General features: G+C 43.3%; 1 non-coding gene across 1 annotated transcript; it reads left to right on the top strand.

The window, feature by feature from the left end:
- Positions 1-18,003: 18,003 nt before the first annotated feature.
- Positions 18,004-18,091, top strand: TRNAS-GCU (transfer RNA serine (anticodon GCU)). Its single transcript has one exon. It is a non-coding gene; the product is annotated as a tRNA-Ser (tRNA).
- Positions 18,092-25,553: the final 7,462 nt, after the last annotated feature.

Consider the following 25,553-nt stretch of genomic DNA (forward strand, 5'->3'; position numbering starts at 1 on the left):
TTTGATGACGGTTGTGATTCTACTCATGTTTGAGCCACGTGCCAAACAGTTACTGCTGGTGCAGTTTTCTAGGAGTTACACTTAGTGGGAAGAGAGAGAAAATTTAAGAGGTGCCTTTTCGTTTTCCCTCTCTTTTCTTCCGTTATAAATTTCATTTTTCAAAACTTATCAACTTTTCGTTTCCTTTCTCAGTTTCTATTTTTCTCTCTGCTCTTGAAAAAGAAAAAACTCGTGTTCTTCGTCTTTCTCAAAGCTTTCTTCGCTATCTGCTGTTTGGGGGATTATCTGTCTATTGTTCCTGAGGTTTCCAGGTTTTGCCGTTTGATCGTGATTTGTGCTTCCGGTTGCCGTGTTTGCTTTCTTCCCAGGATTTGCTGCGTTTTCTACAAGTAAGTATTTCTGAGTTTTCGTTTTAGTTCTTTGTTTTTCCAGTTTTGAATACGTGTTTTTGATATTTGCCCCTGTGATTTTCTCTGAGTTAATGTATCTAGTTCTTGTTGTGTACTGTTTATCTTATTTCGTGTTTGGCTATGTTTGATTTGATTTGTGGTTCCAGGCGTTCTGCCTGTTGTTTGGGAGAGAATTTCCAGAAATCTGGAAATTCTTTATGGTGTTCTTCGTGTTCTGATGGTTTCACCCCTTAGGAAATCTGTTTTGATTTGTAATTTCAAGTTTTAGCAAATTTGTCTTGTTTGTCTAGTGGAACTCGTCTCATCCGAGCTTGTTTCCCTGTCCTTAGGTATGTCGGGTGACCCATCAGATCGCGAGGAAGGGGTGGGCTATGATGATAACAATATGGATATGGACGAGCCATCTGCTGAGTTTTATGTGGTTCGTCCCCGACCTGATGAGACTGCCGAGGTGGAAGAGGTGGGGACCTCGGTACCTGCTGTCCCTTCCCGAAAAGGGAAAGAAAAGAGTAAAGCTGCCGGTGATAAGCCTGATGATCGGGATATCAAGGCGTCGCGGTGCACCCTGGGTTTTTTGAGGGCTGTGCGAAAAGCGTTTGACATCCCGCAGGAGTACGAGCTGTCTATGATTCCCGCGGGGAAGAGATTAAATGACGCTCCTCCCGAGAACACGATTATGCTCACCCTGGAGCATCTCCAATCCGGCATCCGGTTTCCCATATCCGAGCAGTTCAAGAGGTTGAGCAACTACTTCGAAGTGCCGTTATCCCAGATTCATCCTAATGGAGTGCGGCACTATTCTTGTTTTTTGGAGCTATGTCGGCAAAATGGGGTGACCGATAGTATGCGACTCTTCTGTTGTATGTACCTGATGTCGCTGAAGGATCAGAGTCATTTCGCCTATCTGCGATTCCGGGGTGAGAGGAAAGACTTGGCCGGGGGGCTGGTGTCGGGGATAACTGACTCCTTGAGGGATTTCAAGGAGGACTATTTTCAAGTATCTCACCCTACTGCCTTCCAGGGGATGGTGACCACCTGGGTCGCTAAGTGTTATAAGCCCGACAAGTGGTTCCATATCCCCGGCCCTTTGGAGCGAGATGATATGTACAAGCTCCGGGATGCTGCTCCTGCTGGGGAGAAAGCACAGGCCGACGACCTGTGTCCTAAACTCCTGTTTGATTACTGGAAGGGCACGGCTGCAGCTAGCGCTGGTCTGTTTGTTGTTGTTTTTTGTTTTTTTTTTGTTTTTTTTTTATGTGAAGTTGTTGCTACTGTTTGTGTTATGTTTTAACTCTGTTATGTTTTGATGTGATTGCAGTGAACAGTCTGGACCCCGCCAAACTGATTGGGAAGAAAAGAAAAAGGCCCGCTGTCCGAGCTGCGACCCCTACAGTCCCGCGGGCTGCACCCGCTGTGGGTTCGGCTGTCCCCCGGCCTTCCCCTGCGGGTGAGGCTGCGGCTACTCCCGAGTCTCCGGAGGTTCCGGAAGGCGTTCAGGTCACGGGGTTGGATGCCATTCCTCTCCGAGTTCAAAGGCCCGGTGAGGTGGAGTTTCCCCCTGCCGCCGAACCGAGGAGGGACATTCCGTTTGTGGATCTGGGCTCGGCGGAGACCGTGATGGGACCTCGACAACCCGAGGAGGTTCCTCAACGGGCTGCTCCTGAAGTCGGGGGTCCTAGTGCCCGTGCTGTGGGATCTCGAATGCCGGATCTGCCGGACGTTTCCTCGGATTCCAGTACGACCGCCTCTGGCCATCAGGGCATAACTCGGGCAAGATTCGCCGAGTGGGTTGGGCAGCACAACCCGGGCGTCCGGGTATCCATTCACGAGCTACCCATTGTTGGGGATATTGCTCGGGTTACGACGCTTCCGGAGGACGAGGTGTATTATAAGACCTACAAACCGGAGAACCTGCTGGCGACGGTTTCTGCCCTCTGCATCCAGGTAATCTCTTTGATTTTTCTCTTTTTGCTTGATTTATTTCTCTTGTTATTTCAAATAACTTTGCTGTTTGTTCTCAGGCGGCTCAAATGTCTTACCGGGCTGACCGGCGTGCTAGTCAGAACGAGGACGACCTTCTCCTGGCCAAAAAGCTTATGTTGTCTGAGGCGGCCAAAGCCCGTGATGCGGAGAGGAGGGCCAGTGAAGCCGAGAAAAGGGCCTTGGAGGCCGGACAAAGGGCTTCGGACGGGGCTTCGCTGGTGGCTCAGCTGGAGGACAAACTGAAGAACTCCGAGGATCGACGGTCGGAAGACCTGGAGATGCTGGGAAAGCTGAGGGGTGACATCAGTCGTCTAGAGACTGAGAAGGCTGCTGAGAAAGAAGATTTCTCCAAGCAGCTCGCTGATGTCACTCGCCGGAACGAGCTGGCCTCCAAGGGACTCCGGGATTCGGTGGAGGACCTGAAGAAAAAACTGGCTGAGGCCGAGAGGCGAGCCGAGAAAGCTGAGGCCCAAGCCGCGGAAGGCACGGTCCGAGAGGAGAACTTGTATGAGGACTTCCGGAAGATGTTGTTCGTCGGCGAGGTCCAAGTTGGCGAGTTTGTGAGAGGCCGGTTTGGAGCTGATGTTGATGTCTCGGATTTTAAGCTGGACGTGCTTGATTTGCATCGTCGTGCCAAAGAGCTGCCTGAGGATTATGACATGCCAGCAGATATTGAAGACTATCTGGCTGATGACCAAGATCAAGGCCCGGTTTAGGATGACCGTTTTTGTAATTTCTGAACAATTTTTTCTTTTATTTTGTAATGTTGAGCTCCGAGCTCCTTTGTTATACTTTGAATATTTTTGCAAAGTTTGATCACTTTGGCCTTTGTATATATATCTTGTTTTTTACTTGCCGGTATGCCTATGTTTCCTTTTTATCTGAATGTTTGCTGTTATCTTTCTGAATGAAGTTTTTGTTTTTGAGAATTTTGACTAAGTACGTGACAACATGTTTTTCATAGCTAACTTAGCTTAGTTTCCGAGCTGGTTCCAGTAGTGTAAATTTTCTAGTTTCTATGTTGTTTTTATACATGGGCTCTTGACTCAGACTTGGGATAAAAAATGCTAGGGTAGGTTCTTGGTTGTTCATAGATCGAGCTTGATCAAGTTGCTCGGCGTGGATAACCTGTTATCTCTGGATGACCCGGGATTGTCATAGCTCGCAGGTGGCACATAGCCCGTGGGTGGCACATAGCCCGTTGGTGGCGCATAGCCCGTAGGTGGCACATAGCCCGTGGATGGCACATAGCCCGCTGGAGGCACATAGCCCGTGGATGGCACATAGCCCGCTGGTGGCACATAGCCCGTAGATGGCACATAGCCCGCTGGTGGCACATAGCCCGTAGATGGCACATAGCCCGCTGGTGGCACATAGCCCGTCGATGGCACATAGCCCGCTGGTGGCACATAGCCCGTAGATGGCACATAGCCCGCTGGTGGCACATAGCCCGTAGATGGCACATAGCCCGCTGGTGGCACATAGCCCGTAGATTTTTTACCGAGTAAAGTGCTCGGGTTTTGGAAAAGACATGAATTCTTTTTAATCTTTTTTATTCATTGAGGGGAAAAACTTATGTTTGAGTTTTACAAAGGCCTAACTCAAACATAAGTGAAAAAACCCCTAGGTACCTCGAAAATGAAAACAAGAGACTACTGATAATATTTTCGAAGAACCTGGGAGTTCCAAGTTCTCGGGAGCACTCTGCCCGACATGTGTGCTATTTTATAAGCTCCTGCTCGTCCGACCTCCGTGACTCGATAGGGGCCTTCCCAGTTGGGTTCGAGCTTTCCCACTCCAGCATTTCCCTTAGCGATGTCTGCCCGTCGCAGGACCAGATCGCCGACTTGGAAACTCAAGGGTTTAACTCTCTTGTTGTGATACTTAGCCATTCTTTGCTTGTATGCTTCGATTCTTAGCGCTGCCTGCTCTCTTCGCTCCTCCAACAGGTCTAGGCATAGTTTCTGCTCTTCCTCGTTCTTAGCCTCATCGAAGAATTGGACCCTTAGAGTTGGCATCCCGATTTCCACAGGTATCATTGCCTCACACCCATATGTCAGAGAAAACGGGGTGTCTCCTGTGCCTGCCCTTGGCGTGGTTCGGTAAGCCCATATGACCTTTGGTAGCTCTTCCAGCCACTGCCTATCGAACTCTCCTAGCCTGGCCTTGAGCCCTTTTAGGATCGTCCGGTTGGTTACCTCGGTCATCCCATTGCTTTGCGGGTGAACTACCGAAGTGAAACGCAGGTCAATGTGCAAGTCGTTGCAAAATTCTTTGAAGGCTCGGCAGTTGAACCGCTTTCCATTATCAGTTACCAACGCTCTGGGTATACCGAAACGACACACAATTTGCCTCCAGAAGAAATCTCGGATCCGAGCTTCTGTGATGGTGCTCACTGCCTCTACCTCGATCCACTTTGTGAAGTGATCTACGGCCACTATCAAGAACTTTTTCTGCCCCGTGGTTGGCGTGAAAGGTCCCAGGATGTCAATTCCCCAAGTTGCAAATGGCTAAGGACTGGTAATAGGACACTGCTCTGTAGTAGGAGCATGTCGGATGTTCTGGTGCCTCTGACAGTTTTCACACTTCTTTACTATCTCCTCTGCTTGCCTGACCATTAGGGGCCAGTAGTAGCCCTGCAACACTGCTTTCTTGGCCAGCATGCGAGGAGCTATATGTGCCCCACAAATACCTTCATGTATTTCTCTCAGCACATACTCCCCTTCCTCTGCTGTCAAGCATCTCGACCACGGGTGGGTGAATGACTTTCTGTACAAGACTCCGTCGAGGAACGCGTAGTACGGAGCTTGTCGCAAGATTTTGTAGGCTTTATCTCTGTTTTCTGGCAAAGTTCCATCCATCAGGTAGCGGGCTATACCTTGCATCCAATTTTCCAAAGGCTGAGTTAGGAAAATGGTTTCGTGGTTGTCGATGCTGGAATGTTTTTGAACAGAGAAATGGACCCCCGGTATCTTTTCGTTCATTGTTGCTGCTTTGGCTAGTACATCGGCCTCTTGATTTTCCAAACGAGGAACTTGCTCTATCACCCATTTGCCTCCGAGCTCCTGAATCTTGTTCAGGAAGAACTTGACTCTGTCCACGTATCTCCTCATTTCCGAGTCCCGAGCTTCAAAAGTACCCAGGACTTGACAAACGACTAACTGAGAATCACTCCTTATTGTTACGTGCTCGGCCTTGACCACGTTTACCATTCTTAATCCGAGCAACAGAGCCTCATACTCCGCGGCATTATTGGATGCCGGGAAATCGAATTTTACCGAGCTTCGGAGTGTAACTCCGTGAGGGCCTTTCAAGACTACTCCTGCCCCCGATCCTTCCAGATTTGATGCCCCGTCGACTTCTAAGACCCACCGTAGAAGTTGTTCATCGGGTTCCTCAGGTTGGTCACTTGCTGTGGTCTCGGCTATAAAATCTGCCAACACTTGTGCTTTTAGGGCCGGTCTGGGCTCATACCGGATGTCATATCCTCCCAGCTGGACCGACCAGCTGACCAGCCGTCCCGACATCTCTGGCCTCTGCAGCGCCTTTCTCAGAGGTTGGTTCGTACGTACTACAATGATGTGAGCCTCGAAATATCTCCTTAGCTTTTCCGCCGCCACTTTCAATGCCAAAGCAAATTTCTCAATTTTTGGATATCTGACCTCCGGGCCTTTCAAGACCCTGCTGAGATAGTAAACTGGAGTTTGCAGACCCTTATCTTCCTTCACCAGGACTGCCGCTGCTGTCTCGTCATTCACCGAGAGATACAAATATAAGATTTCCCCAGGCTCAGGTCTACCTAGCACCGGGGGTGTGCTGAGGTAAACCTTCAGTTCTTCAAAAGCTGTGTTACACTCCTCTGTCCACTTAAAATTCTTTGTATTCTTCAGGATTTTGAAAAATGGCAAACACCGTTTGGCCGAGCAACTCATGAATCTTCCCAACGCCGTTACTCTCCCGTTCAACTTTTGTACTTCTTTCACCGAGCTGGGTGCTTTCATGTTCATCACTGCCTCGATTTTCTCCGGGTTTGCCTCGATGCCTTTCTCCGAGATGAGGTGCCCCAGGAATTTCCCCGAGCGGACTGCAAAAACACACTTTTCTGGGTTCAGCTTGAGGTTAAAACCCTTCAGCTTTTCAAAAGTTTCTGCCAAATCCTCTGCGTGATCCTCGATCCCCTTGGATTTCACGACTATGTCGTCTACATAAACCTCGACATTCTTGCCCAGTTGATCTTTAAAAACGTGATTCATGAGTCTTTGATAGGTTGCCCCAGCATTTTTCAAACCAAAAGGCATCTTCTTGTAGCAATAAGTCCCCAGATCCGTTGTGAAAGCTGTCTTTTCTTCGTCATCTTTACTCATCGGGATCTGGTGATATCCCTGAGAAGCATCTAAGAATGCGTAGACCGCAAATCCGCACGTTGCGTCCACCAGTTGGTCAATGTTCGGCAGAGGAAAACTGTCTTTTGGGCAGGCATTGTTTAGATCAGTGAAATCTATACAAAGCCTCCATCTACCGTTGGACTTCTTGATCAAAACCACATTAGCCAGCCACTCCGGATAATCTACTTTCCTGATGAATCCAGCTTTCAAAAGCTTTTCCACTTCGTCTCGGATAGCGATCTGTTTCTCTATAGAGAAAGTTCTTTTCTTTTGCTTGACAGGCTTGCATTTAGCATCCACGTTTAACTTGTGCGAGATGATCTTAGGGTCTACCCCCCCAATATCCTCTGGCTTGTTGGTAAACTCCTCCACATACTGTTTTATCCGAGCTATGATAGCTTCCCGGTGTTCGTTTGGCCAATCTACCCCCAGCTTTACACACATCTCGGATCCCTCTGTAAGTTCAATCGTTTCTAAGTTTTCTCGGGGTTTCTGAGCTTTTTTCTCTCTGAGGAGCAGCTCCGGTGTATCGATGTTCATCGTTTCCACCGTGCTGCCCATAGTGGCCATGTAGCATTGCCTGGATAGGGTTTGATTTCCCCTGATAGTTATAACCTCGTTTTTCACTGGGATTTTCATCATCAAGTAACGAATACTAGTCACTGCACCTGTGCTATACAACATAGGTCTACCCAGGATACCATTATACGCAAGAGGCATGTCAACTATCATGAACAGTGAACGTACCTTCCGTGTTGGTTCCGCCAGGATTCCCTCTGTTCCGTCCTCCTGAGGTGTTTCGATGCCGAGCTCCAAATCTAGCTCGACCATGCCCTCTGGGGTGACCGGAGCTCCCCCCAGCCCCAGGAGGGGAATGTTCACAGGTTTGAGGTCAGTCTTGGATCCTCCCATTGTCAAAAAGACTGACAGAGTCAGCAAGTTAACCGAGCTACCATCGTCCACCAGCAATCGTTTTACCCATTTCGATCCAATGATGGCTGATACAATCAAAGCGTCTTCATGAGGAAAATCTACTCCTTTCGCATCCTCTGGCCCGAAAACAATGTTAGGCCATGGCGACCCAGTAGATACCGACATGAACATCTTTTGCTTTTTCTTTCTGCGTTTTCGACTGTACTCAGATTCCGAAGTTCCTCCTGAGATTGTGTTAATTACCCCCGTGACCTGTGTCTTTTTTGATGGGGATTGGGCTTCCCTGCTCCCCCCGGGCTCCGACCTGACCGAGTTGACCCTCGTATTTCCTCGGTCTTGGCCCTCCTTGGCCACAACAAAATGTTGTAATCGACCCTGGCAGACTAACTTGTCTATCTCACTTCGCAAACGTCCACATTCCTCTGTTTCGTGGCCATAACCATCATGAAAATCACAGAACTTGGATCGGTCTCCATCTTTCACTAGCCTCGGTGGATAACGAATCTCTTCGTTGTTGTGCTTGATCCAGGATAGAATCTGCTCCCTCGGTGTGTTAAGTGGTACGTATTGTCTTGGTACTCCCGCTCGGTCCACGTATCCTTCCGTTCCTCCTCCAATACTGAAACTTGGCTTCGTACCAGGCCCTGTACTCGGCGGACTGGTTTGAGCATTGAACGGCTTGTTACCCCTGTATCCCGAAGTCTCATTCAGAGGTCGGTACCGATCTTGGCTACGGTTGGATCCCTGAGTATTCTGCGTTTTACTGGGAACTGGGCTAGCCATCCCGTAAGACTTCCTCTGCCTTTCCTCGTCGAGATTGATGTAATTCCAAGCCCTGTCCATCAACTCGGTGTAAGTGTCAACCGGGTTGGTGATCAGGCTGTCTCGGAAGACTTGCATGCTGGTGTTATCTTTCATAGCATCGATGGCGGTATCATCGTTCAAATCTTCTATCATGATCGCCTCGGCATTGAACCGAGCAATGTAAGCTTTCAAACTTTCTCCCTGCTTTTGAAAGCATTTCTTCAAATCACTGGATCTCTTCTTTCGTTCAATGCTCGGGGCAAAATGAGTTTTGAAAGCCATAGCGAGCTCCCTGAAACTAGTAATAGAGCCCTCCTTGAGGTTCTGGTACCACTTTTGCGCTGCATCACTCAACGTTGAAGGGAACACTTTGCACACTGTGGCGTCCGAGACACTTTGGACTCCCATGGCAACCTGAAAGCAACTTAAATGAGTCATCGGGTCGGATTTACCGTTATATCTGTCAATGGGCGGATATTTAAACTTATCTGGAAATGGGTCATCCCATATAGCCTTTGACAAGGGGCTAGCAATGCCACAGGTAGTGAAAGGTCGAGACTCTGCCTTGTGCCCTTTATGCTTATCCAGCTCGGCCTGGACCAGACGAGTAACTTCGTCATGCAAAGTTTTCTGATGCTGTGACGCTGCACCCGAGCTGTGAACACTTTCTGCCCCATTTCTCCTGACCGGTGGAACTCCTGCTCTCGCGGTCCGCAGAGGATCTGCCTCCGGGTCTGGGTCTCCCCTCCCCAAACCAGCGTCACCGCGCTGTGTCCCCGGTGGTAGATTCTCGTCTTGCACCCCCTCCCTTCGAGGAGGAGGAGGATCATTCCGACCTTCTTCTCTCGGAAAAGGGCGATCATGCCGACCTTCGTCTCTCGGCAGAGGGCGATCATGCCGACCTTCGTCTCTCGGCAGAGGGCGATCATGCCGACCTTCGTCTCTCGGCAAATTAGTGTCACGATGATCTTCGCCTCTTGGTGCTTGATGCTCTGTGGGACCCCTAGGTCTGGGTCGTGGGTGATCGCTCCGACCTTCTTCTCTCGGAGGACGACCATCCTGAAACTCAGCAGCTTGGGGTGGAGGGGCCACGGGGGTGGCCAGGGATTGTAACTTTGGTAATACTAGGACATGACTGCAAAATGCATCTGCTGGGCTTGGTGCAGTTGGCGAGCCATGTATTCTAAATATTCTTGAGCTTGTAAGACCGCCGGAGATATATCCTGCCCAGAAGTTGTTCCTGTTCCCGTAGCCACCAGTGTAGCGTCCACCGGGAAGTTGAGTTGAGTGGGAGACAAGGTATTGTGGAGGAAACTCTGAGGCACGGTGGTTCCTGGGGTTGATAAGTGGGTGTGACTTGCATCTGAAGCAAAAGGGTTCGCCCTAGGATAGTTTTCCAACCCATATAAAGGCACAAATCCAGCTCCACTGCCGGAGGCCCTGGATCCTCCCACCTGAGCATTCGCCGGAGGAGTTAAGCCAGTGATCACAGAGGTCCGACCACTAGCAGAAACTCCCCCAACCAAGTTAGTGTCGGTAACCGTAGTTCCCAGAGGATCTACCCTGTCCAAAACAGGATCATCAGCCATTGTTTCTTGTCAAGATCTGATCAGCAACGTCAAGAGAACCAGAGTAAAACAGGGGAATACAAAACGACTTCCCACAGACGGCGCCAAGTGATGAATCACCAAACAGAATCCGAGCTTTACCGACCTGCACACCACAAGCAAACAGAGGTCAGAAGGAACTCCGGTGGGGGTCACCGAACGTTCACTCCGACGCTCAAGTAAGGTTTTTAAGTAGAGGAAGAAGAAGAAGAGAAAAGAGAGCGCTTAGAGTAGAGAAAAAATAATTACCTAGGGTTTGTCCTTAAACCCTCTATTTATAGTTAGGGTTTAAGGACAAACCTGCCTTGCTGGCAGGCTGTGAGCCCAGTGGTCCCAGAATTCGGTTATGCTCACGTGGGAGAATATCCCTGCAGGTGGCGCGGTTTGTTAGGTGTGTCAGAGGGAACATTCCTCGCGTACCTGTCAGAAGATCTTCTGTGGTCCCAGGATCTGGTACACGAGCGTGTGTTTCTGATCAAGACCTCGGAGCCCGGTAAGACTCTAAAGCTCGGATAACTTGGGGACCAAGTTATCACGGTTCTGGTATTTGAGAATGTCTCGAAGCTCGGGTCGCATGGTCTGGTCTTTCGGGTTTATGAACTCGGAGCTCGGCCTAGGTCTTAGTTGAATATAACTCAGAGCCCGGATAGAATTCCTGGTCCGACCTTATCAGGCGTGATTGTCTCGGATGATGTTTGAATTCCCATCGATCCGGTGACCCCCCAAGTCATGTGCTCTATGATTTCAAGAAGGTCGGACATTGTTACCAGGTCGGTGAAATGCTTGACTTAGTGATGTTCGTTCCTAGCGAGGTTGCTTCGCCCCTACTAGATGTGCTACGTTATCACTAATCTAGCGACTCTTTTAACGCGCATTTGGCCTAATATAACATAACCATGCTTAGGTAATCGGAACGACGCGTTAAAGAGACTTGAGACCCGACATACTAATCTTGCGTCACTTTTCACGCATACTTTGTGTAAAATAACCTAACCATGCTTAGGTAATCGGAACGATGCGTTCAATAGACTTGCGACGTGACATACTAATCTAGTGTCACTTTTCACGCACACTTCCCGTAGTATAACCTAACCATGGTTAGGTAATCGGAACGACGCATTAAAGAGACATAGGACGCGCCATACTAATCTAACGTTACTTTTCACGCACACTTTGCGTAATATACCCTAACCATGCTTTGGTAATCGGAACAACGCGTTAAAGAGACTTGAGTCGCGACATACTAATCTAGCGTCACTTTTCATGCACACTTTGCGTAATATAACCTAATTATGCTTAAGTAATCGGAACACGCGTTAAAGCGACTTGAGGCGCGCCATACTAATCTAGCGTCACTTTTTAAACACACTTTGCGTAATATAACTTAACCATGCTTAGGTAATTGTAACAACGCGTTGAAGGGAGTGATGCGACATACTAACCTAGCGACACTTTAAACTCGCACTTGGCGTAATATAACATAACCATGCTTAGGTAATCGGAACGAAGCGTTAAAGAGACTTGAGACGCGACATACTAATCTAGCGTCACTTTTCACGCACACTTTGCGTAGGATAACCTAACCATTCTTAGGTAATCGGAATGACGCGTTAAAGAGACTTGAGACGCGACATGCTAATCTAGCGACACTTTTCACGTTCACTTTGTGTACAATAACCTAACCATACTTAGGTAATCGAAACGACGCGTTAAAGAGACTTGAGACGCGACATACTAATTTATTGTCAATTTTCACGCACACTTTGCGTTAACCTAAACATGCATTGGTAATCGGAACGATTTGTTAGAGAGACTTGTAACGTGACATAAGGATGGTAATCGAAACGATGCGTTAAAGATACTTGAGACGCGCCATACTAATCTAGCGTCACTTTTTACGCAGAACGACACGTTAAAATAACTTGGACGCGTCATACTAATCTAGCGTCAATTTTTACGCACACTTTTGGTAGTATAACTTAGACATGCATATGTACTCGTAACGACTCGTAAAAGAGATTTGTGACGTGACATACTAATCTAGCGACTCTTTTAACGCGCATTTGGCCTAATATAACATAACCATGCTTAGGTAATCGGAACGACGCGTTAAAGAGACTTGAGACCCGACATACTAATCTTGCGTCACTTTTCACGCATACTTTGTGTAAAATAACCTAACCATGCTTAGGTAATCGGAACGATGCGTTAAATAGACTTGCGACGTGACATACTAATCTAGTGTCACTTTTCACGCACACTTCCCGTAGTATAACCTAACCATGGTTAGGTAATCGGAACGACGCATTAAAGAGACATAGGACGCGCCATACTAATCTAACGTTACTTTTCACGCACACTTTGCGTAATATACCCTTACCATGCTTTGGTAATCGGAACGACGCGTTAAAGAGACTTGAGTCGCGACATACTAATCTAGCGTCACTTTTCATGCACACTTTGCGTAATATAACCTAATTATGCTTAAGTAATCGGAACACGCGTTAAAGCGACTTGAGGCGCGCCATACTAATCTAGCGTCACTTTTTAAACACACTTTGCGTAATATAACTTAACCATGCTTAGGTAATTGTAACAACGCGTTGAAGGGAGTGATGCGACATACTAACCTAGCGACACTTTAAAGTCGCACTTGGCGTAATATAACATAACCATGCTTAGGTAATCGGAACGACGCGTTAAAGAGACTTGAGACGCGACATACTAATCTAGCGTCACTTTTCACGCACACTTTGCGTAGGATAACCTAACCATTCTTAGGTAATCGGAATGACGCGTTAAAGAGACTTGAGACGCGACATGCTAATCTAGCGACACTTTTCACGTTCACTTTGTGTACAATAACCTAACCATACTTAGGTAATCGAAACGACGCGTTAAAGAGACTTGAGACGCGACATACTAATTTATTGTCAATTTTCATGCACACTTTGCGTTAACCTAAACATGCATTGGTAATCGGAACGATTTGTTAGAGAGACTTGTAACGTGACATAAGGATGGTAATCGAAACGATGCGTTAAAGAGACTTGAGACGCGCCATACTAATCTAGTGTCACTTTTTACGCAGAACGACACGTTAAAATAACTTGGACGCGTCATACTAATCTAGCGTCACTTTTTACGCACACTTTTGGTAGTATAACTTAGACATGCATATGTACTCGTAACGACTTGTAAAAGAGATTTGTGACGTGACATACTAATCTAGCGACTCTTTTAACGCGCATTTGGCCTAATATAACATAACCATGCTTAGGTAATTGGAACGACGCGTTAAAGAGACTTGAGACCCGACATACTAATCTTGTGTCACTTTTCACGCATACTTTGTGTAAAATAACCTAACCATGCTTAGGTAATCGGAACGATGCGTTAAATAGACTTGCGACGTGACATACTAATCTAGTGTCACTTTTCACGCACACTTCCCGTAGTATAACCTAACCATGGTTAGGTAATCGGAATGACGCATTAAAGAGACATAGGACGCGCCATACTAATCTAACGTTACTTTTCACGCACACTTTGCGTAATATACCCTAACCATGCTTTGGTAATCGGAACGACGCGTTAAAGAGACTTGAGTCGCGACATACTAATCTAGCGTCACTTTTCATGCACACTTTGCGTAATATAACCTAATTATGCTTAAGTAATCGGAACACGCGTTAAAGCGACTTGAGACGCAACATACTAATCTAGCGTCACTTTTCATGCACACTTTGCGTAAAATAACCTAACTATGCTTAGGTAATCGGAATGACGCGTTAAAGAGACATAAGACGCGACATACTAATCTATTGTCACTTTTCACGCACACTTTGCGTAATATAACCAACCATGCTTATGTAATCAGAACGACGCGTTAGAGACACTAGTGACGCGACATAAGCATGGTAATCGAAACGACTTGAAATGCGCCATACTAATCTAGCGTCACTTTTTACGCACACTTTGCGTAATATAACCTAACCATGCTTATTTAATCTGAACGACGCATTAAAGAGACTTGAGACGCGACATACTAATCTAGCGTTACTTTTCACGCACACTTTACGTAAAATAACCTAACCATGCTAAGGTAATCGTAAAGAGGCGTTATAAAGACTTGAGACGCGACATACTAATCCATTGTAATTTTTCACGCACACTTTGCGGAATATAACCTAACCATTCTTTGATAATCGGAATGACGTGTTAAAGAGACTTGTAACGTAATATAAGCATGGTAATCGAAACGACGCGTTAAAGAGACTTGAGACGCGCCATACTAATCTAGCGTCACGTTTTGCGCACATATTGCGTAATATTAAGCATGGTATTCGGAACTACGCGTTAAAGAGAATATAGACGTGACATACTAATCTAGCGTCACTTTTCACGCACACTTTACGTAAAATAACCTAACCATGCTTAGATAATCGGAAAGAGGCGTTATAAGGACTTGAGACGCGACATACTAATCCATTGTAACTTTTCACGCACACTTTGCGTAATATAACCTAACCATTCTTTGGTAATCGGAATGACGTGTTAAAGAGACTTGTAACGTGACATAAGCATGTAATAGAAACGACGCGTTAAAGAGACTTGAGACGTGCCATACTAATCTAGAGTCACTTTTTACGCACACATTGCGTAATATAACCGAACCGTGATTTGGTAACCGGAACGACGTGTTAAAGAGACTTGTGACGCGACATAAGCATGGTAATCGAAACAGCGCGTTAAAGAGACTTGAGACGCGACATACTAATCTATCTTAACTTTTCACGCACACTTTGCGTAATATAATCAAACACTGCTTAGGTAATCGAACGACATATTAAGAGACTTGTGACGCAACATAAGCATGGTATTCGGAACGACGCGTTAAAGAGAATTGAGACGTGACATACTAATCTAGCATCACTTTTCACGCACACTTTGCGTAATATAATATAACCATGCTTAGGTAATTTGAACGACGCGTTAGAGAGACTTGTGACGCGACATACTAATCTAGCGTCACTTTTTACGCACACTTTCCGTAATATAACCTAACCATGCTTAGGTAATTGGAACGACGCGTTAAAGTCACTTGAGACGCACCATACTATTATAGCAATACTTTGTACTCACACTTTACGTAATATAACCTAACCATGCTTAGGTAATCGGAGCGACGCCTTAAAAAGACTTGAGACGCGACATACGAATCTAGCGTCACTATTCATGCACTCTTTGCGTAATACAATCTAACTATGCTTAGGAAATAGGAACAACGCGTTAAAGAGACTTGAGAAGTGACATACTAATCTATTTTCACTTATCACGCTCAATTTTCATAATATAACCTAACCATGCTTAGGTAATCGGAACGACGCGTTAGAGAGACTTGTGACGCTACATAAGCATGGTAATCGAATCGACACGTTAAAGAGACTTGAGATACGACATACTAACCTAGCGTTACTTTTCATGCACGCTTTGTGCAATAACCTAACCATGCTTAGGTAAGCGGAACAACGCGACAAAGAGAATTGAGACGCGACATACTAATCTAGCGTCACTTTTCACGCACACTTTGCGTAATATAACCTAACCATGCTTAGGTAATCAGAACAACGCGTTAGAGAGCCTTGAGACGCGACATACTAATCTAGCGTCACTTTTCACGTACACTCTGCGTAATATAACCTAATCATGCTTAGATAATAGGAACGACGCGTTAAATAGACTTGAGACGCGATATACAATACTATTGTCATTTTTCACGCACACTTTGCGTAATATAACCTAACCATGGTTAGGTAATCGGAACGATGCGTTAAAAAGACTTGTGACTCGACATAAGCATGGCAATCGAAACGACGCGTTAAAAAGACTCGAGACGGGACATACTAATCTAGCGTCACTTTTTACGCACACGTTGTGTAATATAACCAAACCACGCTTAGGTAATCAGAACGACGCGTTAAAGTGACTTTAGACGCGACATACTAATCTAGTGTCACTTTTCACGTACACTTTGCATAATATAACCTAACCGTACTTAGATAATCGGAACGACGCTTTAAAGAGACTTGAGACACGAAATACTAATGTAGCGTTACTTTTCACGCACGCTTTGTGTAATACTCCCTCCGCCCCGTAAAGATAGAAAAAGTAGTTATTTCACAAGAATTAAGAAAGTAGTTAATTATAGGTAATTTGTGATAATTTTCCTAAATTGTCCTTTTAATTTCTTGAAGTAAATAAAAATAAGTTAGTGATTCACACAACCCAAAGCCACTATATAAATATTAGCCAATAGAATTTTAGATGCATAAAAACCATACATTGAAACTTTAAATCAATTAATGTTGATATAAGGGTATTTTAATAATTTTATAGTTAACTAACACTACTTTTTCTATCTTTGTGGGACAAAAAAAGTAGCTACTTTTTCTATCTTTACGGGACGGAGGGAGTATAACCTAACCATGCTTAGGTAATCGGAACAACGCGATAAAGAGAATTGAGACGCGACATACTAATCTAGCGTCGCTTTTCACAATGCTTAGGTAATCAGAATGACAAGTTAGATAGACTGAAGACACGACATACTAATCTATTGTCATTTTTCACGTACACTGTGCGTAATATAACCTAACCATGCTTAATTAATTGAAACGACGTATTAAATAGACTTAAGACGCGACATACTAATCTATTGTCATTTTTCACGCATACTTTGCCTCATATAACCTAACCATGCTTAGGTAATCAGAACGACGTGTTAGAGAGACTTGTGACGCGACATAATCGAAAGAGACTTGAGACGCGCAATATTAATATAGCGTCACTTTTTACGCACACTTTGCGAAATGTGACATAACCATGCTTAGGAAATCAAAACGACGCGTATGGAGACTTGAGACGAGACATACTAATCTAGTGTCACTTTTCACGCACACTTTGCGTAATATATCCTAACAATGCTTAGGAAATCGGAACGACGTATTAGAGAGACTTGAGACGCGACGTACTAATCTAACGTCACTTTTCACGCACGCTTTGCTTAATATAACCTAACCATGCTTAGGTAATCGGAACGACGCGTTAAAGAGACTTGTGACGCTAGATAAGTATGGTAAGCGAAACGACGCGTTAAAGAGACTTGAGACAGAACATACTAATCTAGCGTCACTTTTTATGCACACTTTTTGCGTAATAGAACCTAACCATGCTTAGGTAATCAGAACGACGCGTTAAAGAGATTTAAGACTGGACATACTAATCTAGCTTACGGATGAAAGTTTTCTATATTTATTTTAGAGTTGTATTTTCCATTAAATTATATACTAAATATATACGAATATTTTCTTACATTTCTTATATTTTTCTTATATTATTTATTGAAATTTTTTATAATTTTTTATATATTATTTTCTTTTATATATTTATTTATTATATTTTATTATATATATATATATATATTTTATTTTTATATAAATATATTTTATTTTTATATAAACATTTTATTTTTATATAAACATTTTATTCTGTTTTAAAAAATTAATTAAAAAATTACTAATTATATAATGAATTATTAATTAAAATTATTAATTAAATTAATACAATATAATGAATATAATAATTAGAATAATGAATATTAATAGAATAATTAATAGGAGATATTAAATATCGGGTGTATTAAATTTTATAGCTCCGTATAAAACCATATAAAAAAAAACGAACTATAAAAAGGAATTCTGAAAGAATTCTGAAAATTGAAAGTAAAGTAATAAAATAAAGAAAGAATAAAGAATAAAGGCTTTTTTTATTTTTTAAGCGTTACTTGTATGTAACATAGTAAGTATCCTTTTTCAATCGGGAGAGATGGCTGAGTGGACTAAAGCGTCGGATTGCTAATCCGTTGTACGAGTTATTCGTACCGAGGGTTCGAATCCCTCTCTTTCCGGTGATGACTTAGAATTTTTTTCTAGAAGTCTCTCGCACGCAAGGGGATGCTGCTGCTGGATGTCACGGTTCTGGGGCGCCATAATTCTTTTCTTCTCTCTAGAATAAAACAATCGAGGGCACTGCCTTCCTTCAGCTTTCAGAGGTGGGGGGCTACATCAATCATCGCTTAGTGAGCTATTTATTCTATTGCCTCCAATAGCGCTTCGCTTGCATACAAGACGGCACGGCACGCCAGGTAGAGCTATCGCGCGCGGACAAAGGAGATGCATTTCTGGTACTGGTAGTACTGTACAAGCTCCATCTCTCCTAATCTATTCATGTTTGCGAAGACGGCGCTCCCGTTCTTTTTTTGATATCTATGGCTTAAATGAATTGGAACGACTCGAACGATCAGTCTATCTTTTTTTTTATGAGTTCAGTCTTTTTTTATTTAATTTCGTACTGTACAATTTCTTTTTTTGTTGTTTACAAACGTTACGAAACAAATCCAAACGTTTCACCTTTATAGCAGTTTTAGTCAACCGTTTACAAACGTTACAAAACAAAACCAAATATTTCACCTTTTTGGCGATTTAATCCAAATGTTTACAAACGTTACAAAGACTTGTGACGCGACGTACTAATCTGGCGACACTTTTAACGCACATTTTGCGTAATATAACCTAACCATGAGGTAATCAAAACGACGCATTAAAGAGACTGGAGACACGACATACTAAACTAGCAACAGTTTTCACGCGCACGTTGCGTAACATAACCTAACCATGCTTAAGTAATAGGAACGACGCGTTAAAGAGACTTATGACGCAACATACTAATCTAGCGTCACTTTTCACGCACACTTTGCGTAAAATAACCTAACCATGCTTAGGTAATCGGAACGACGCGTTAAAGAGACTTAAGACACGACATACTAGTCTATTGTCATTTATCGACCACACTTTGCGTAATATGACCTAACCATGCATAGGTAATCAGAACGACGCGTTAGAGACACTTATGACGCGACATAAGCATGGTAATCGAAATGACATGTTAAAGAGACTTGAAACACGCCATACTAAACTAGCCTCACCTTTTAAGCACACTTTGCGTAATATAACCTAACCATGCTTAGGTAATCGGAACGACGCGCTAAAGAGACTTGAGAGGCGACATACTAATCTAGCATCACTTTTCACGCACACTTTGCGTAAAATAACCTAACCATGCTTAGGTAATAGGAACAACGCGTTAAATAGACTTGAGATACGACATACTAACCTAGCGACAGTTTTCACGCACACATTGCGTAATATAACCTAAATATGCTTAGGTAATCGGAACGACACGTTAAAGAGACTTGAGATGCGACATACTAATCTAGCGTCACTTTTCACGCACAATTTGCCCAAAATAACCTAACCATGCTTACATAATCGTAATGACGCGTTAAAGACACTTGAGACGCGACATACTCATCTATTGTCACTTTTCACACACACTTTGCGTAATATAACCAAACCATGCTTAGGTAATCGGTACGACGTGTTAGAGAGATTTGTAACATAACATAAGCATGGTAATCGAAATGATGCCTTAAAGAGACTTGAGATGCGACATACTAATCTACTGTCCCTCTTTACACATATTGTGCGTAATATAACCTAACCATGTCTAAGTAATCGTAACAACGCGTTATAAAGACTTGTGACGCGACATACTAGTCTAGCGACACTTTTAACGCGCACTTGGCGTAATATAACATATCCATGCTTAGGTAATCGGAACGACGCGTTAAAGAGACTTGAGGCGCGACATACTAATCTATTGTCACTTTTGACACACACTTTGCATAATATAACCTAACCATACTTAGGTAATCAGAACGACGCGTTAAAGACACTTTTTAAGCAACTTAAGCATGGTAATCGAAACGACGAGTTATAGAGACTTGAGACGCGCTATAGTAATCTAGCGTCACTTTTTACGCAGACTTTGCGTAATATAACCTAACCATGCTTAGGTAATCGGAACGACGCGTGAAAGAGACTTAGGAGGTGGCATACTAATCTAGCGTCACTTTTCACGCACATTTTACGTAATATAACCTAACCATGCTTAGGTAATCGAAACACACATTAAAGAGACTTGAGATGCGACATACTAATCTAGCGTCACTTCTCACGCACACTTTGCGTAATATAACCTAACCATGCTTAGGTAATCAGAACGATGGTAATTGAAATGATGCGTTAAAGAGACATAAAACGCGCCATACTAATCTAGCATCACTTTTGACGCACGCTTTGCGGAATATAACCTAACCATGCTTAGTTATTCACAACGACGCGTTAAAGAGACTTGAGACGCGACATACTAATCTAGCGTCAGTTTTCACGCACACTTCGCGTAAAATAACCTAACCATGATTATTAGGTAATTAGAACGTAACCTAGCAACAGTTTTCACGCACATATCGCATAATATAACTAAACCATGCTTGGGTAATTGGAACAACGCGTTAAAGAGACTTGTGACACGACATACTAATCTAGCATCACTTTTCACGCACACTTTGCGTAAAATAACCCAACCATGCTTAGGTAATTGGAACGACGGGTTAAAGAGACATGTGACGCGACATACTACAATTGTCGCTTTTCACGCACAATTTGTGTATTTAACCTAACCATGCTATCGTAATCAGAACGATGTGTTAAAGAGACTTGTAATGTGACATATGCATGGTAATCGAAACAATGCGTTAAAGAGACTTGAGACGTGCCATACTAATCTAACGACACTTTTTACGCACACTTTGCGTAATATAACTTAACCATATTTAGGTAACATAACAATGCGTTAAAAAGACTAGTGATGCGACATACTAATCTAGCGATACTTTTAACTTGCACTTGGCGTAATATAACATAACCATGCTTTGGTAATCAAAACGACGTGTTAAAGATACTTGAGACGCGATATACTAATCTAGGGTCACTTTTCACGCACACTTTGCGTAATATAACCTAACAATGCTTAGGTAATCGGAACACACGTTAAAGGGACTTGAGAAGCGACATACCAATCTAGCGTCACTTTTCACGCACACTTTGCGTAGAATAACCTAACCAAGCTTAGGTCATCAGAACGACACTTTAAAGCGACTTGAGACGCGACATACTAATATATTGTCACTTTTCACGCACACTTTTCTTTGGTAATTAGAACGACGCGTTGGAGACACTTGTGACGCGACATGAGCATGGTAATCGAAATGACGTGTTAAAGATTTTTGAAACGCGCCATACTAATCTAGCGTCACTCTTTACGCACGCTTTGCGTAGAATAACCTAACCAAGTTTAGGTAATCGGAACGACGCATTAAAGAGACTTGAGATACGACATACTAATCTAGCGTCACTTTTCACGCACATTTTGCGTAATATAACTTAACCATGCTTAGGTAATCGGAACGACGCGTAAAAGAGACTTGAGACGCGACATACTAACCTAGCAACAGTTTCCACGCACACATTGCGTAATATAACTTAACCATGCTTAGGTAATCGGAACGACGTGTTATGGAGACTTGAGACACGACATACTAATCTAGCATCACTTTTCACGCACGTAAAATGACCTAACCATGCATATGTAATCGAAATGACTCGTTAACAAGACTCGAGACGTGACATACTAATCTATTGTCTATTTTCATGCACACTTTGTGTAATATAACCTAACCATGCTTTGGTAATCAGAACGACGTGTTAGAGAGACTTGTGACGTGCATAAGCATGATAATCGAAACAACGCGTTAAAGATACTTGAGACGCGCCAATCTAGAGCGTCACTTTTTACGCATACTTTGCGTAATATAACCTAACCATGCTTAGGTAATCGTAACAACGCGTTAAAGGGTCTTGTGACGCGACATACTAATCTAGCAACACTTTTAACGCACACTTGGTGTAATAAAACGAAACCATGATTAGGTAATCAGAACGACGCGTTAAAGAGACTTGAGACGCGACATACTAATCGAGCGTCACTTTTCACGCACACTTTGCGTAATATAACTTAACCATGCTTAGGTAATCAGAACGACGAGTTAAAGAGATTTGAGACGCGACATACTTATCTAGAGTCACTTTTCACGCACACTTTGCGTAATATAACTTAACCATGCTTAGGTAATCAGAACAACGAGTTAAAGAGACTTAAGACGTGACATACTAATCTATTGTAACTTTTCACGGACACTTTGCGTAATATAAATTAACCACGCTTAGGTAATCAGAACGACGCGTTAGAGACACTTGTGACGCGACATAAGCATGGTAATCGAAAAGACGTGTTAAAGAGACTTGAAACGCGCCATACTAATCTAGCGTCACTTTTTAACCCCTCTTTGCTTATTATAATCTAAACATGCTTAGATAACCGGAATGACGCGTTAAAGAGACTTGTAATGTAACATAAGCATGGTAATCGAAACGACGCGTTAAAGAGACTTGAGACACGACATACTAATCTAGCATCACTTTTTACACAAACTTTGCGTAGTATAACCTAACCGTTCTTATGTAACCGTAACAACGCGTTGAAGAGACTTGTGATGTGACATACTAATCTGGCGACACTTTTAACGCGCACTTGGCGTAATATAACATATCCATGGGTAATCAGAACGACATGATAAAGAGACTTGAGGCAGGACATACTAATTTATTGTCACTTTTCATGCACACTTTGCATAATATAACCTAACCATGCTTTGATAATCAGAATGACGCGTCAGAGACACTTGTTAAGCAAGATAAGTATGGTAATCGAAACGACGCGTTAAAGAGACTCGAAACGCGACATACTAATCTAGAGTCACTATTCACACACTCTTTGCGCAGTATAACCTAGCCATGCTTAGGTAATCGGTACGACGTGCTAAAGAGACTTGAGACGCAACATACTAATCTAGCGTCACTTTTCACGCACACTTTACGTAAAATAACCTACCCATGCATAGGTAATCGGAACGACGCGTTAAAGAGACTTAAGATGCAACATACTAATCTAGCGTCACTTTTCACGCACACTTTGCATAAAATAACCTAACCATGCTTAGATAATTGAAACGATGCGTTAAAGAGACTTGAGGCGCGCCATACTAATCTAGCGTCACTTTTTATACACACTTTGCGTAATATAACTTAACCATGCTTAGGTAATTGTAACAACGCGTTAAAGGGACTTGTGATGCGACATACTAATCTAGCGACACTTTAAACGTGCACTTGGCGTAATATAACATAACCATGCTTAGGTAATCGGAACGACGCGTTAAAGAGACTTGAGACGCGACATACTAATCTAGCGTCACTTTTCACGCACACTTTGCGTAAGATAACCTAACCATTCTTAGGTAATCGGAATGACGCGTTAAAGAGACTTGAGACGCGACATGCTAATCTAGCGACACTTTTCACGCTCACTCTGTGTACAATAACCTAACCATACTTAGGTAATCGAAACGACGCGTTAAAGAGACTTGAGACGCGACTTACTAATTTACTATCAATTTTCACGCACACTTTGCGTTAACCTAAACATGCTTTGGTAATCGAAACGATTTGTTAGAGAGACTTGTAACGTGACATAAGCATAGTAATCGAAACGATGCGTTAAAGAGACTTGAGACGCGCCATACTAATCTAGCGTCACTTTTTACGCAGAACGACACATTTAAATAATTTGAGACGCGTCATACTAATCTAGCGTCACTTTTTACGCACACTTTTGGTAGTATTACTTAACCATGCATAGGTAATCATAACGACTCGTTAAAGAGACTTGTGACGTGACATACTAATCTAGCGACTCTTTTAACGCGCACTTGGCGTAATATAACATAACCATGCTTAGGTAATCGGAACGACGCGTTAAAGAGACTTGAGACCCGACATACTAATCTTGCGTCACTTTTCACGCATACTTTGTGTAAAATAACCTAACCATGCTTAGGTAATCGGAACGACGCGTTAAATAGACTTGCGACGTGACATACTAATCTAGTGTAACTTTTCATGCACACTTTGCGTAGTATAACCTAACCATGCTTAGGTAATCGGAACGATGCATTAAAGAGACATAGGACGCGCCATACTAATCTAACGTTACTTTTCACGCACACTTTGCATAATATAACCTAACCATGCTTTGGTAATCGGAACGACGCGTTAAAGAGACTTGAGTCGCGACATACTAATCCAGCGTAACGTTTTACGCACACTTTGGTTAATCTAACCTAACCATGCTTAGGTAATCAGAACGACGCGTTAGAGACACTTGTGACGCGACATATGCATGGAAATCGAAACAACACGTCAAAGAGACTTGAAACGCGCCATACTAATCTAGTGTCACTTTTTACGCACTCTTTGCGTAATATAACCTAACCATGCTTAGGTAATTGGAACGACGCGTTAAAGAGACTTGAGACACAACATACTAATCTACCGTAACTTTTTACGCACACTTTGCGTAATATAATCTAACCATGCTTAGGTAATCGGAACGACGCGTTAAAGAGGCTTGAGACGCGACATACTAACCTAGCGACAGTTTTCACGCACACATTGCGTAATATAACCTAACCATGCATAGGTAATCCTAACGGCACGTTAAAGAGACTTGAGACGCGACATACTAATCTAGCGTCACTTTTCACGCACAATTTGCCTAAAATAACCTAACCATGCTTAGGTAATCGGAATGACGCGTTAAAGAGACTTGAGACACGACATATTAATCAATTATCACTTTTCACGCACATTTTGCGTAATATAACCTAACCATGCTTAGGTAATCGGAACGACGTGTTAGAGAGACTTGTAACGTGACATAAGCATGGTAATCGAAATGACGCGTTAGAGAGACTGTAAACGTGCCATACTAATGTAACGTGTATTTTACGCACACTTTGCGTAATATAACCTAACCATGCTTAGGTAATCGTAACAACGCGTTAAAGAGAATTGTGACACGATATACTAATCTAGCGACACTTTTAACGAGAACTTACATAACTATGCTTAGGTAATCGGAACGACATGCTAAAGAGACTTGCAACGCGACATACTAATCTATTGTCACTTTTCACGCACACTTTGCGTAATATAACCTAACCATTCTTAGGTTATCGGAACGACGCATTATAGAGACTTGTGACGCGACATAAGCATGGTAATCGAAACGACGTGTTAAAGACTTGAAACGCGCCATACTAATCTAGCGTCAATTTTTAACCCCTCTTTACTTATTATAATCTCACCATGCTTCGGTAATCAGAACGACGCGGTAAAGAGACTTGAGACGCGAAATACTAATCTAGCGTCACTTTTCAATTTTCACCCACACTTTACGTAATATAACCTAAGCATGCTTAGGTAATCGGAACGACGCGTTAAATAGACTTG

This window comes from Mercurialis annua, linkage group LG4 (genome assembly GCF_937616625.2).
Source record: "Mercurialis annua linkage group LG4, ddMerAnnu1.2, whole genome shotgun sequence".
NCBI classification, from domain to species: Eukaryota; Viridiplantae; Streptophyta; class Magnoliopsida; order Malpighiales; family Euphorbiaceae; genus Mercurialis; species Mercurialis annua.